This window comes from Galeopterus variegatus, unplaced genomic scaffold, assembly GCF_000696425.1.
Source record: "Galeopterus variegatus unplaced genomic scaffold, G_variegatus-3.0.2 Scaffold1856, whole genome shotgun sequence".
Taxonomy (NCBI): Eukaryota; Metazoa; Chordata; class Mammalia; order Dermoptera; family Cynocephalidae; genus Galeopterus; species Galeopterus variegatus.
Genome location: NW_007727967.1, coordinates 266,987 through 280,282, shown reverse-complemented (window position 1 = coordinate 280,282; position 13,296 = coordinate 266,987). Strand labels below are relative to the sequence as shown.

At 35.3% G+C, this 13,296-nt stretch overlaps 1 pseudogene; it reads left to right on the top strand.

Moving 5' to 3' along the window:
* The first annotated feature begins 787 nt into the window (after positions 1–787).
* On the top strand, positions 788–1,534 carry LOC103595821 (annotated as a pseudogene).
* Positions 1,535–13,296: the final 11,762 nt, after the last annotated feature.

Below are 13,296 nucleotides of genomic sequence, written 5' to 3'. Positions count from 1 at the left end.
TTGCAATTGATGGGGATAATACATTCAAAAAGAAAAATAAAAAGCAGATGCATCTCTGTTTTTATTATTGCTTAATGTTTTTCTTCCCTTAAAATGCCCATTTTTATGTAAACAACTTTGCTTTTCAGTTACCTTTATGCTAGACAAAGATGTCATTAATTTTCAAATGTCTTTCCTTCTTTCCTTAGGCAGCATTCTCCTGGATGCCACTTTAGCCACATATCAGAAGAGAATATTAATTTAAATAATAACAGGAAATTGTTTTTTCTGATCTTTGGACTGTGGTAAACAGAGGGGGAACCCCTCTCCCTTACTGCGGAGTGGAATAAAGGGAGTGGAATGGTTTTCATGCCATGTTACCTGAGTCCCTTTGTTAGTATGCCTGTTTGCTATTGCTGGGTCAACATAGCCATACTGAGAGCATAAGATTTACAGACGATATCTTCTTTCCTCTCAACCCCCCCAAAATACATTAAATGTGTCTACCTATATGTCTTATTAATTAAAAAGCAAGGATTCTTGTGTATTTATATTCCATTGAAAAATGCACACCTTAATCATATTTAATGCTTTTCTTATAAGAGTTTTCCTAGTGGTCACTGACCATAGTATCTTATATTAAATGTTAATTTCTCAATGGCTTCTTTTCCTCTCCTCAACTGATAATATTTCCTTATGAGTTCTATGAGCTGTAGAGAGATTTTGCTCAAATTATCAAGATTTGCTTGCATAATAAATATATGTCGGGCATATTAACAAGTATTCTGGCTCTTTTCTGGCTGGAACCATGGAAAATGTGAAACAGAAGAAAAAGAAGGTTCCTGCTGTGCCAGAAACCCTTAAGAAAAAGCAAAGGAATTTTACAGAGCTGAGGATCAGCTACAAATGCTAGAGGAATAAGTTTGCCCTAAAGATGTTTTGAAAGGCGAGGAGGAAGCTTATCTATGAAAAAGCCAATGACTACAAGGAATGTAAGCCGATGTACAGAACTGAGATTCATATGGCAAAGACGTCAGGGAAAGCTGGCAACTTCTATGTACCTGCAGAACCCAAGTTGGTGTTTGTCGTCAGGATCAGAGTTATCAAGGGCATGAGCCCAAAGGTCCAAAAGGTGCTACAGCTTCTTCATCTCTACCAGATCTTCAATGGCACCTTTGTTAAGCTCAACAAGGCTTCAGTTAACATGCTGAGGATTGTGGAACCATGTATTGCTTGGGGGTACCCAAACCTGAAGTCAGTAGATGAACTAATCTACAAGCGTGGTTATGGCAAAATCAATAAGAAGCGAATGGCCTTGAGAGATAACACTTTGATTGCTCGATCTTTTGGTAAATACAGCATCATGTGCATGGAGGATCTGATTCATGAGATCTATACTGTTGGAAAGCACTTCAAAGAAGAAAATAACTTCCTGTGACCCTTCAAATTATCTTCTCCATGGGGTGGGATGAAGAAGACCACCCATTTTGTGGAAGGTGGAGACGCTGGCAACAGGGAAGACCAGATCAACAGGCTTATTAGAAGGATGAACTAAAGTGTCTGACATGATTATTTGTGCAATCTGGTTAGTTAGTAAACAGTGACTACTTTCAAACTGAAAAAGAAACCAACTATACCGTTCAGAATTTCTGTTGTAACTTGATAGTTAGTTTCTACAACTCACCTGTTGAAATAATATGCTGAAAAATAAAGGCACATTAAAAGATCAAACTCCTTGGCATGGAATATCAGGCTCTCTCCGAATCTACTTCTGTTAACTTGGTCAGTTTCTTATTTCACTTGTTGCATTTGAAGGCTAAGATCCACCCAACCAAAATCAGTTAGTTTATTCAATATTTTACCTTGAGGTATTCTTCTCTGTCTTTGCCCTTGCTTATTCTTTCTAGTTGAAATGTCATCCTTTATTTTATCCACCAAGAAGATTCCTGTTGCTCTTTCACAGTCTGGCCTCTGCTTCTCAGTCCTACCTCTGCCTTGTCATTACCTCTTCTACAGACTTTACTAGGATTTGCTAAAATCATTTGTTTACTTGTCTGTCCACTCGATGGGTTGTGTTTTCTTTTGGATATTCCCTGGGCCTACCACAATGCTGTCCTTTCATGGCTTGTACTCAGTAAATGCATCTGGGTAAATGACTAAATGAGGTAATGTATAAGTGGAATCTTCATTATCTACAATACTTTGACTAATGTTAACATGTGCTACTACCAAATGTATGTGGGACAATTTTAAATTTACTAAATGATTAGAGAAATGCTTGTTCTGAATTTTTTTTTTTTTAGTTGTATCATAATGACTCCAAAGTAAAATTCAGCTCTCATGGATTACATAATCATATGGCTAATGTAAAAGATACCAGCCCAGGCATCAGAAGACAAGTTCTGAGCCAGTTCTGCCACTAACCCAGTAAATTACTCTGAGCAAGATCTTGATTTCTCTGGAGTTCACTTTTATCACCAGTTAAAAGTAAGAGTGACAAGATACAAACTCTAAAACCCTGCTCCTCTCTGACATTTGACCCATCTGTCATAGGAAAGCTTCCAAGTCTGTTGGTCACATTTTTTCTGTCTGTTCGATCTTAACTGAGTGGCTACTGCATGCCAGGCATTGTACTGCAACCAGATGGACAAGATAAAGGAAACAGCACTAGCATTGCTGTATTAGTCCATTTCTGTTGCTTTATAATGAAATACCTGGAACTGGATAATTTATAAGAAAACAAATTTAATTCTTACAGTTTCAGAGGCTGGGAAGTCCAAAGTCCAGGGAACATATTTGGTGAGGACCTTGGTGGTGGTGACAGTGATCCAGGGGTCTCATATGGCAGAAAATGGTAGAGCAGAGAGAGACTAATCTCTCATGTGTTCTTCTTTTAAAGCCCTCAGAACCATGCCCTTAACCACCACTATTAATCCTTTCACTACTGCATGGTCCTACAATCTAATCACCTCTTCAAGGCCCCACCTTTCAATTACCTTAATAGGATTTCCAACCCTCAACAGTTATAGTGGGAATTATGTTCCTAATATATGAACTTTGGGGGACATAATACAATGAATCCCTAGCAGTTGCCTCATTGTTAACTCACAACCATGCCATAGAGCAGATACAACTATTCCAAGTTCCCATATGAAAAAATGGGAGCTCAAAGCAGGTAAGTAACTTGCCTAATCTCATATCTGGTAAGCGAACAGGCCTGGGACTGAAATTCAGATCTTTTCAACCCTATGCTCTCCTGACCTGGCTAAGCTGCTTCCATTCTGCCATAGACAGATTTTAAAAAGGAGAGAGTGAGCAAGGGAGAGAGATAAAAAATTTTTTTTTTTAATTTAAAAAATGCTGCTGTGCACTAGAAATAAATATGAACATTTCCATTATATAAAACATAGGTGAATAAAGTTGTTGCACAGGTAATAAACTAAAATTCTACAATTTTTATTATGAATTCATTTTTATAGTGAGTTCTACTTTCTCTTCTTCTTGTAATATAAAAGTTCTTTTTATTCTGCTGCAGAATGTTAAAAAATGAATAAATGAATGAATGGGCACTTTATATTTTCCATATCATAATTTTTTTCAAACCATAATTTTTCTACATTTATAATCATTTTTAGAAATCAGAGCTTAAAGTTCCAATATGATTACACCCACAATGCAGAGTGGGAAACTGAGACAACCATTGGATTATAAAGTCAAATATCAGGGACATATATGTTCGGGGAAAGGAGGAGGATACTGGTTTACATCATTTAGTCTAAAATATTCCTTCCAAAATTCAACTCATTTTCTGTATATAAATATAGCTTATGTGTTTAAGCCACTGGCATACTCTAGCTATATATTCGAGATGACGCTCATAAAAATATTAATAGCAAGATTTGAGAGTAACATATTCTTCCTTCATGCACAGTCAGGAGCAGGCCATGGAAAGAAATTGGAAAGGAACTGTGCAATTCGAACTGCAGGAAGATAAATGGCCAGGAGAGATTTTTTTGTTTTGTTTTATAAAGGCATTCAAACTCTGACAAAAAAAAATGCAACTAGGTTTTTGAAAGCCAAGGAGAACCTAATACATCACTATAACTATGAGCAGAGAGCAGGAGAAAAAGAAAGGGTCACAGCTATCCATCAGCTTTTGAACAAACATCGTCTAAGTTGCTACAGGTAGTGCAGTACATAACATCAAGTCATGGGCTTGCTGAAGTGCTGCAGCTCACTGCTTAAAATATAAACTGAAGATTTATATTAGACTCACTCCTTCTTATCCTGCTACCTCCCCGCCTTCAGTTTTTCCGCCTGGGGAAAAGAAAATCACTTTTTTTTTTTTTTGAAGCAATGAACGAGAATATTTCTTAATTTTTAATTTTCTAGGGACTAAAAGATCCTAATGCAGTAATAGATACTTTACATTCTTGGACTTGTTCACAGTCTTATGACATTGTTCTGGCAAAACACAAATCTGTCACTATAGGTTTAACCATAAATTCTGTGGGACAATCTTATGTGTACTTATAGGATTATTCTCAGACTTCCATTTGATAACATGGCTCAATATACATACCTGGTAAAGATCTTACTTGATAATTTCTATTGGTAATGACAACTATTTGATAATAATCGGCTACTTAGAAAATAAAACTTCAAGTTTATTGATTGAAATTCTAATAATATTGTCTAATAATATTAATGGCAATAATTACTTGAGAAGTGAAACTATGCATAACCAAAAAATTTGTCTATATTTTCATAACTTTACTATAATTATTCCCAGGAAGATGAAACTGCACATAACATTATTGTTAGTTTCAGGAACTTTCTGAAAACCCATTTATCTAACCAACAGACTACACAACTAGGCCTCATTAGGACAGTAGCTCTTTTGTAGAACAATAGATTTCTCAATTAGTCTTTTCAAACAACTGTCTAATCCTTAAGGTTCATTTTAAAACTCTCTCCTGGATGTGTCTACCAATTCTACACTACTTCATCTCAAAATGTGCCCAGCTCCCCGTCAGGCTCTGTCTACTCCACCCTGTACAGGGAAACCCATCTTAAACACTACATGCACTGCAAATATGTTCTTTAGGACCTCATGCTTTGAAGATATTACTAAGCCTTTTCATAGTAGAGGTCACTATTGTTTGCTGAACAGGATATTTTGTCAGACTTTTGGGAGACTTTAACAAACCCAGTCTATTCACTATAGGGGGAAATGTATGTTCTACTCTTTTACAGGTTTTAATAGTTAAAATAAAGACAAAAGGATCACAATTTTATACTTCTTATGTCAAGTGGGTACCACTTCATTCTCTTCTGGTTCCCACCAAAGTTAAATTTCAGCTGACAGCTGGGATCAGAGGAATCTAGTTCTGCCTTCTAATTATGCAGTTGCCCTTCTCAACATGTTCTTATTAATTTAGTTAAACAACTCATCTATGCCTAATTAAAAACTACTAAGTTAATTAATATGGACAAGTTAGTTGATGTGTGCAGAAACAGCCACTAAATTTTTCAAGTTAAGATTAATTCTCACTTGCCATTAGAAGAGAATACATATAGAGAGAGAAATGAAGTTTTTAAAATTAAATATAGTATTCATCTTAACTGTAATTTGTTCTTGTTGGTGGAATTTGACAAATGCTTTAAGTGATTAACTTAAAAAAACAGCTATCATCATTGTATATACCTTTTTAAAGTTGAGTGTGATATTAAATTATGGTCCTAAGGGTAATCCCAACCTGTTTATCCACAATCAGATATAACAGAATTAGTGAATTTTTAACTCTTTTTTCCAGAGGCCTTATTCAAAACTATATTTTGGTTTGATGAGAGAGTGTCAGTGAGCCTTTTATGTTTCACACTTCTACATGATTTCCTATTAGCTGTTTATTTATACCAAAGAAAAATCCCAGAAAATGGTCGACAAATGGCCGTTGGAATTAAATGCACTTAAAAATTTTGCATATTGCAAAAGATGCAATAATTAAATATGTGATTTCCTATTAGCTGTTTATTTATACCAAAGAAAAATCCCAGAAAATGGTCGACAAATGGCCATTGGAATTAAATGCACTTAAAAATTTTGCATATTGCAAAAGATGCAATAATTAAATATGTAAAGGAAGGCAATAACAATCTAATTGATGAAATATTCTTGATGAAATATTTTAAATTATTATCCTCCACAGTATTGTATACTCATTTACATCACTTTGCCAGATTCCAGAAAAATGATCAACAGAGATACGTAAAGGAAAAAAATCATTCTACTTCATGGTTTTACAAGTCAGAAATAATCAAGGGATCCTTTTAGAGGAAGAAAAATAAATCACACTTGATAATAGATTTTAGCATTAATTGTGTGCAATATTAAAGAGGTAAAATGCTTTTTGCATTGATGTAGAATATGTATTTTAAGCAATTTCCTTCACTGTTCTCAAATCCCAAGACAATGAGTCTCTACCAGACAGGGTTGGTCCTTCTATCCTCCACAGAAACTGGCACAAAGCAAGCAATAAATCAATGTTTCCTAAAAAGTATTTGTTAATTGTCATGAAGCTTTGATACTCTCCAGTCCCACATGTATTTTATATTTCTAAGGAAAATTATGAGTTTTACCACACTCTGACTGCTGTGCAAAAAAAAAAAAAAATCAGATCTAACTCAGTTCAAGTAGCCCTTAGCTGTGTAATATTACAAAAAGAACTAGACCGGAAGCTAGGAACCATGGGTTTTTGTCACAATTAATCAGTTACCTTGAGTAAGTCACTTTGCCTCTCCAAGATTCACTCTTCTCACTTACCAAGTAATGACTGAATGATAGGTAATCTTTCAGCTCACACTTTCTACAAGCGAGATTACCACCCTAGTGGAAATTAGGCTGTTTCAAAGTAAAACACTGTCAAAATGACAATTTGATATTGGTGTCATTATTAGTACCTCAAGTGATTTTAAGTACCTTTTAAATTAAATAAGTTTCCCAAGACTCTAATAGTGACTAATCACTGTACATGACCTAGTTTCTATAGGGAAAAAAATTCATGTTCAAAATTACAACCTAAAATTTGTAAATGTAGCATTTTATTCTTTTGTTATTGCATATATTCCCATTTGCTCTTTGTTAGCAGAATTTATAATTAAAGAGGTAAAATATCATAAAATCTTTTTCTAAATATTAGTAATCCAATTAATTAAAATTTTATCTTTTTTCCTGGACTGCATCAACTAGATTTTCTTTCTTAATTGAACAATTATTTGACATCGTAAATGTGTAACACAAGGAAATCTACAAACTTAATACATATTTAGTTAGTATTTTTACTGTTTGTTAGAAGTTGAAAAAAAAATAACTATACTTTTATCAGCTTTTAGTTTGATTTAGCTAAGAGGAGAGGATCAGTCTTGACTCCCAAATATTGATAATAAATAAGTAAAGTGTGTACTTCTTTCTAGACTTTTATTCTTAAAATATTTTCTAGATTTAACACTATATGATAAAATGTACATAAAATGTATGTATACTTTTTTGAATTTATTTATGCCTACATTTCAAACAAGGAACTAATCTCTGATCAAAGTCTAATAGTTTAGTTTAAAATTTAAACAATATGTTTTCAAACTGGAAATGTAAGGCAAATATGAGTTTTTGAATCTATACATCTACTTGTATAAACGATATTAAAAACCTATACAGGCTAGGCTGATATCTTTCAAATCAGAAGAATGTATTTTGCCTGAGTTGAAATTGCTTAGCAAGTTATTGCTAAGAAGATACATGCAGAAATTACAGTAAGCCTTTGGACATCATGCTGATTTGGAGCACAGAAGAAAAGAGCTAGAGATGTGCTAAGCTGATTTTAAACTTAAACAAACAAACAAAAGTGCATTCTTGAGAAAGCAGAAACTATTACCAGGATCTGAGATACTGACCCATAATTGTAAATAAAATAAGAAATAAAGCCAATTTTCTAGAACCAGATTGCCACAAAATTTACAAGACTGCCTTTGGGAGAGGAGGGAACAAGATATTCTGTTGTTGGGACTTGCATTTTATAGAAGTTTGCAAGAAACATCAGGACTGTGAGAAAAACTTGTCATATGGTAGTGGTGAGCAAGCGATTGATAAGAATGTAAGACAGGAGGGAAATGCTTTGAGAAGACAGAATAATAAAGGAAATGAGATGCCAAGTATCCTGGAAAGCCCTGCTGAGCCACAGAAATGGCAATGCCAAGGCTTTTAATATGTGACCCAGTTGTTTTCAATGGTTTTGGGCAGGCAGCCCGAATGCACTATGGTTTTCATTCCTAATGTCAATGCACAGAGAAGTTTAATATTGACAAAGTTGATGACTGCCAAGGAACGCTCATGGTTGGACTATACTTCTCTCATTCACTTGCACCAAGAATGCCTTTGTACAAATTAAAACATCCCAGGAAACTTCTCTGGCAAGCACCGAAACTTCCGTTCATCTTGTTTCAGACCACATTGTGCTCATGGTTGTTCATTCATGTTGGGATACTCTTCCAGGATGAATTTATTCGGATCATCAATCCACCCTAAAAGCAAGGCCACTTTAGTTGAAATAAAACTGTTTCAGCTGTTGTAGATGATGACTCTTTCAGTTTTTCCTTCTTTCTTTACAACAATTTTTTTTAGATGGAAAGTGAGTTGTATGTTAAAGATATATTTGCATGGACCCTGAGTTAAAGTACCTTCAAAACCTGAACTAAATATCCCTAATATTATTAAAATAAGAACATTTTGACGATGCCATTCTATTTATTTTTAAATCATGTGTTTTTGTTTGTTTTAAGAATATTCAAAGACAGAGATGAATAATGCCAATATGAGGATGTGATCAGTTTAGGTTTTTCAGAGGTTATTTTTGGTTTATTTTTTTTCTTTCTCTTTTTAGTTAAGACTTTACACACCTGTATTAGTCCATTTTGTGTTGCTATAACAGAAATACCTGAGACTGGGTAATTTACAAGGAAAAGAGGTTTATTTGGCTTACGATTCTGGGACAGCTGCATCTGGCACAGGCCTCAGGCTGCTTCTACTCATGACAGAAAATGGCAGGCAGGAGGCAGGTACAAGCAGATCACATGGCAAGAGGAAGCAAGAGAGAGAGAGGAGGTGCCAGGGTCTTTTAAACAGCCAGATCTCGCAGGAACTAATAGAGCAAGGACTCACTTACTCATTACTGCCACCGCCACCAGCATTAATCCATTCACGAGGGATCCACCCCCATGACTCAAATCGTTCCCAATGCTGCCACATTGGAGATCAAATTTCCACATGAGTTCTGGGAGGACAGTACATCCAAACTCCATCATCACCCACAGTTACTAAAAGTGTTCAACCTGGAGGAAGTTTACTTTTAATTTAGTTCACCATTTTCTTTTCACCATCCATCACTTTTCTGTAGCATTGTCTAGAAAAATTGAAAGTTTGACTCACCTTCCCTATGTTGAATACAGATGGATGTTGCAATGTCAGGTAAGGGATTGAAGAAGATAGCTTTGAATATCAGCAGGGACAGCTGCTCAGAAGCAGGGGAAAAACAATACTTGCGCTATTAAAATGCTGGAAAAATGTTCATGAGTCAAGAAATCTATTTTTTTAAAAAAACAGGTTGGCAGGCTGCCACAAACATAATATTAAATTAAATTAAACTTAATTTTATTGGCTTCTTGTTTAATATTTAGTTGCACCTGTGTTTGGGACCAAGAGATGGCAGGTGTACTAAAGAACCGTTAAAGTGACAGTGGAGGGAAAAGATCTTATTCACCAGAAAAATGCATGGGCAGGTAAGGCAATCAATTTCCACATGCTGCAGGTTTTCAGATTCAGCCCTTTCACATTTCGTTGTCACTACAACCTGTATGAGAGCATTTACTCAGCATATTTTTATGCCTACTGGTATGTCTTCAAGGAAAGTTTTATTTATACTCAGAAAAGGTTTACATTTTTTGTAAAAAGCAGTAGAGTATTTCTCAAGCTAAATCATAATGGATAAGGTTATCTATTGCTGAAGTTGGCTGATTCTGGGTATTACTATGGATGACAAAGACCATGATCCAACAGGATGTGTAGCTTATCTATGTCAGATAAATATAACTGAAATGACTACTATAGGGTAGAATTTTGCTCTAAAGTAGAAATTCAATACCAAAAGACCCAAACTGTCAGAGTTAGATGGTAGATGAAAAAAGAATAAAAAGATAACCCCAAGCTCAATTCATATTAATCAATATATCATTAGTTCCTCTTAACAGAGCTGTCTCCATGCTAGAAACATTTTTCACAAAAAAAAGCCTTCTGCTTTCTGGAACTTCAATATATCTCTTAGAATGTGTTCATAAAGTACACAAGGTATACATTTTTTTCTTTGTGACAAAGGAAAACAGAATTTGTCCTCTTCAAGCTGCAGTGGGAGGTTTACCATGACACTAAGGTAGCAGGTTAACTATCTAATAAGACCCCTCCCAATGTCCTTATAAAGTATTCATGAATCCAACACATATATGAAATACTGAGAAAACCCATAGAAACAAAAATAAGTGTAGATGATTTACCAAAGTCCTGGGTGGGGGTAGTATGGTGGTACACCTAAATGCACCTATAACAGGGAAAGATTCAAAAGTACATTTTTTAGTCTAATCCATTCCACCAGGCACTTATAAAACATGCTCCCCATAGCCTGCTAAAGAAAGAAAATACAATCCCTAGAGTCAGATCTCTACCGAGCAATAAAAAACTTAACTATTCCTCAAATATGTGTAACTTGTCTTCTGAATCAACCAGATTCTCAGCCATTTTCCTTTTCTCTTGCTCCCATTAGCCCTTCTCTTCCTACAACCATTTAGAAACTACAACAGAGTTTGGAGATTGAAAGAGTATAGAAGCACAGTGTTCTAAATTCATGAATAAAAAACTGACTGCTGAATATTCTGTTGTTCTTTAGAAAACTACTTCTTAAATTATATTTTGTGAAGAACCAGTTCATTCATTTTTCTAAATTTCTAATCTATTGCAGACTGAAACTGTAAAAATAAAACAAAATAAAAATGTATCACTTAAAAATCGAATTAGAACACACTGTACAAAAATACAAGACAATATTTTTTAACTGTTAGGTTCAACAGACATGAAATTACTCTGATTTTTTTTTTAAAAAGCTTCAAAAGGCTTACTTTCAATATTTTAACTTATCTCCCTGTGGACCTGTAGCAAACACGTTGCATCCTGGCACTAGGACAATATTTTTTAACTGTTAGGTTCAACAGACATGAAATTACTCTGATTTTTTTTTTAAAAAAGCTTCAAAAGGCTTACTTTCAATATTTTAACTTATCTCCCTGTGGACCTGTAGCAAACACGTTGCATCCTGGCACTAGGTGTGAATGACATTTTGAGTAGCACCGAGTTAAACAACTCAATGCTCAGCACGGAATGAGTCTATATCAGCCCAGCTCTTGAAAGTGAAATGACTTCTTGCTAGTATCTTCAAGCAGAATTTAGCTCATCTTCTTTTCCTTTAGGTTTAGATCAGAGAGTCTATAGCTGTTAGCACCAAACAGAAAGAAGCTAAGGACACTCTATCCAACCAGTCTGTTGGGAAAAACTGGGATTAGACAGATTTCTTGTGGAGCCTAAAAGAAATACTAGAATAAAAAGAAAACAGAACATTACTCCAAATCTGTAAGAAAGTTCATATCTCTGCAGATAATTAACAAGAGATATGGTTTCAAAAGCCCACCAAAAAGGAGAGAAGCAACACAAGCAATTTTTGTATCAAGAGCAAAGGGATACAAAAAAAGAACATGATGAGATGAAAGCAGAAATCAACAATGAGACTTAATATAAAAAGAATAAAATTTTTCGCAGGCTTATAATCCATTAAAGTCACTAAAAAGAATAGACATTAAAAAAATCATACCAGTCGTGTTGAAGAAAAACATAAATATTACTCTAGAGGAAATAACAAAGAGATGAGGAGCAATGCCCAGGGTTGCAGGCAGCAGACAAACGCATCACCCTCCTCCTGGGAGAAGGCAAACGAGCAATGACTGGGGCATTAGGCAGAAGCCAAGGGCAACCCCCTCTGCCCAGAAGCAGGCAAGAGATTACATCCAAAACACCACTACTGCATGGGTGGCCCACCACAGCCACTACCACAGCCATGGCTAATGCAAAAGGGGCTTGATGCCACAGCCAGCATGCAGGCAGCCCACCAGACACTTGACTGCATTGACACAAAGAGAGTCACCAGCAGAGACCAGAAAAAGAAGAGGACATCTCTCTCCTCAGCACCCATTCCAGAGTAATAGAAGAAGTAACAGCTCTACCAGATGACCATATATCAACATAGAGATATTAGAAATATGAAAAAACCCAGGAAATATGACACCACCAATAGAATACAGTAATTCTCAAATATCAGACCCTATAGTGAAGGAAACCCTTGAAATGACTGTAAAGGAATTCTGAGCAATAATCTTAAGGAAACTCACTGAGATATAAGAAGATTCAGACAACATAATGAAATGAGAAAAAAATGAGATATGAAGGAGAAAATATACAAAGAGATTAATACCTTAAAAAAGAATGTAGTAGAACTCATGGAACTGAAAGATTCACTCAACAAAATAAACATAACCGACAGCTTAAGTAGCAGGTGAGAACAAACAGAAGAAAGAATTTCTGATCTTGAAGACAATCTTTTTAAAATAACGAATGTGGATAAAAAAGGAAAAAAGAATGAAAAAAACTGAAAATCTAAAGGAGCTAGCAGACATGCCTTAAGCACACAAACATTTGAATCATGAGTGTTCCAGAAGAGGAGGAGAAAGGAAAAGTCATGGAGACCTATTCAATGAAATAATAACAGAACTTTCCAGGTATAGGGAGAGACACAGACCTTCAGATCCAGGAGGCTCAAAGATCCCCAAACAGATTCAACCCCAAAAGATCCTCTCTAAGACATATTATACTCAAACTGGTAAAGCTCAAAGACAAAGAGAGAATCTTAAAAGAAGCAAGAGAAAAGTATTGAGTCACCTGTAAGGGAGCCCTTCTCAACAGAAGTGGACTTCTCAACAGAAACTCTACAAGCCAGAAGAAAATGGGATGATAGATTCAAAACACTAAAAGAAAAAAACTGCCAGCCAAGAACACTATATTCCGCAAGGCTATCCTTCAGAAATGAGGGAGAAATAGTTTATTTTCCAGACAGACAAGAACTACAGGAGTTTACAACCACATGACCAGTCCTACAGGAAATCCTCAAGGAA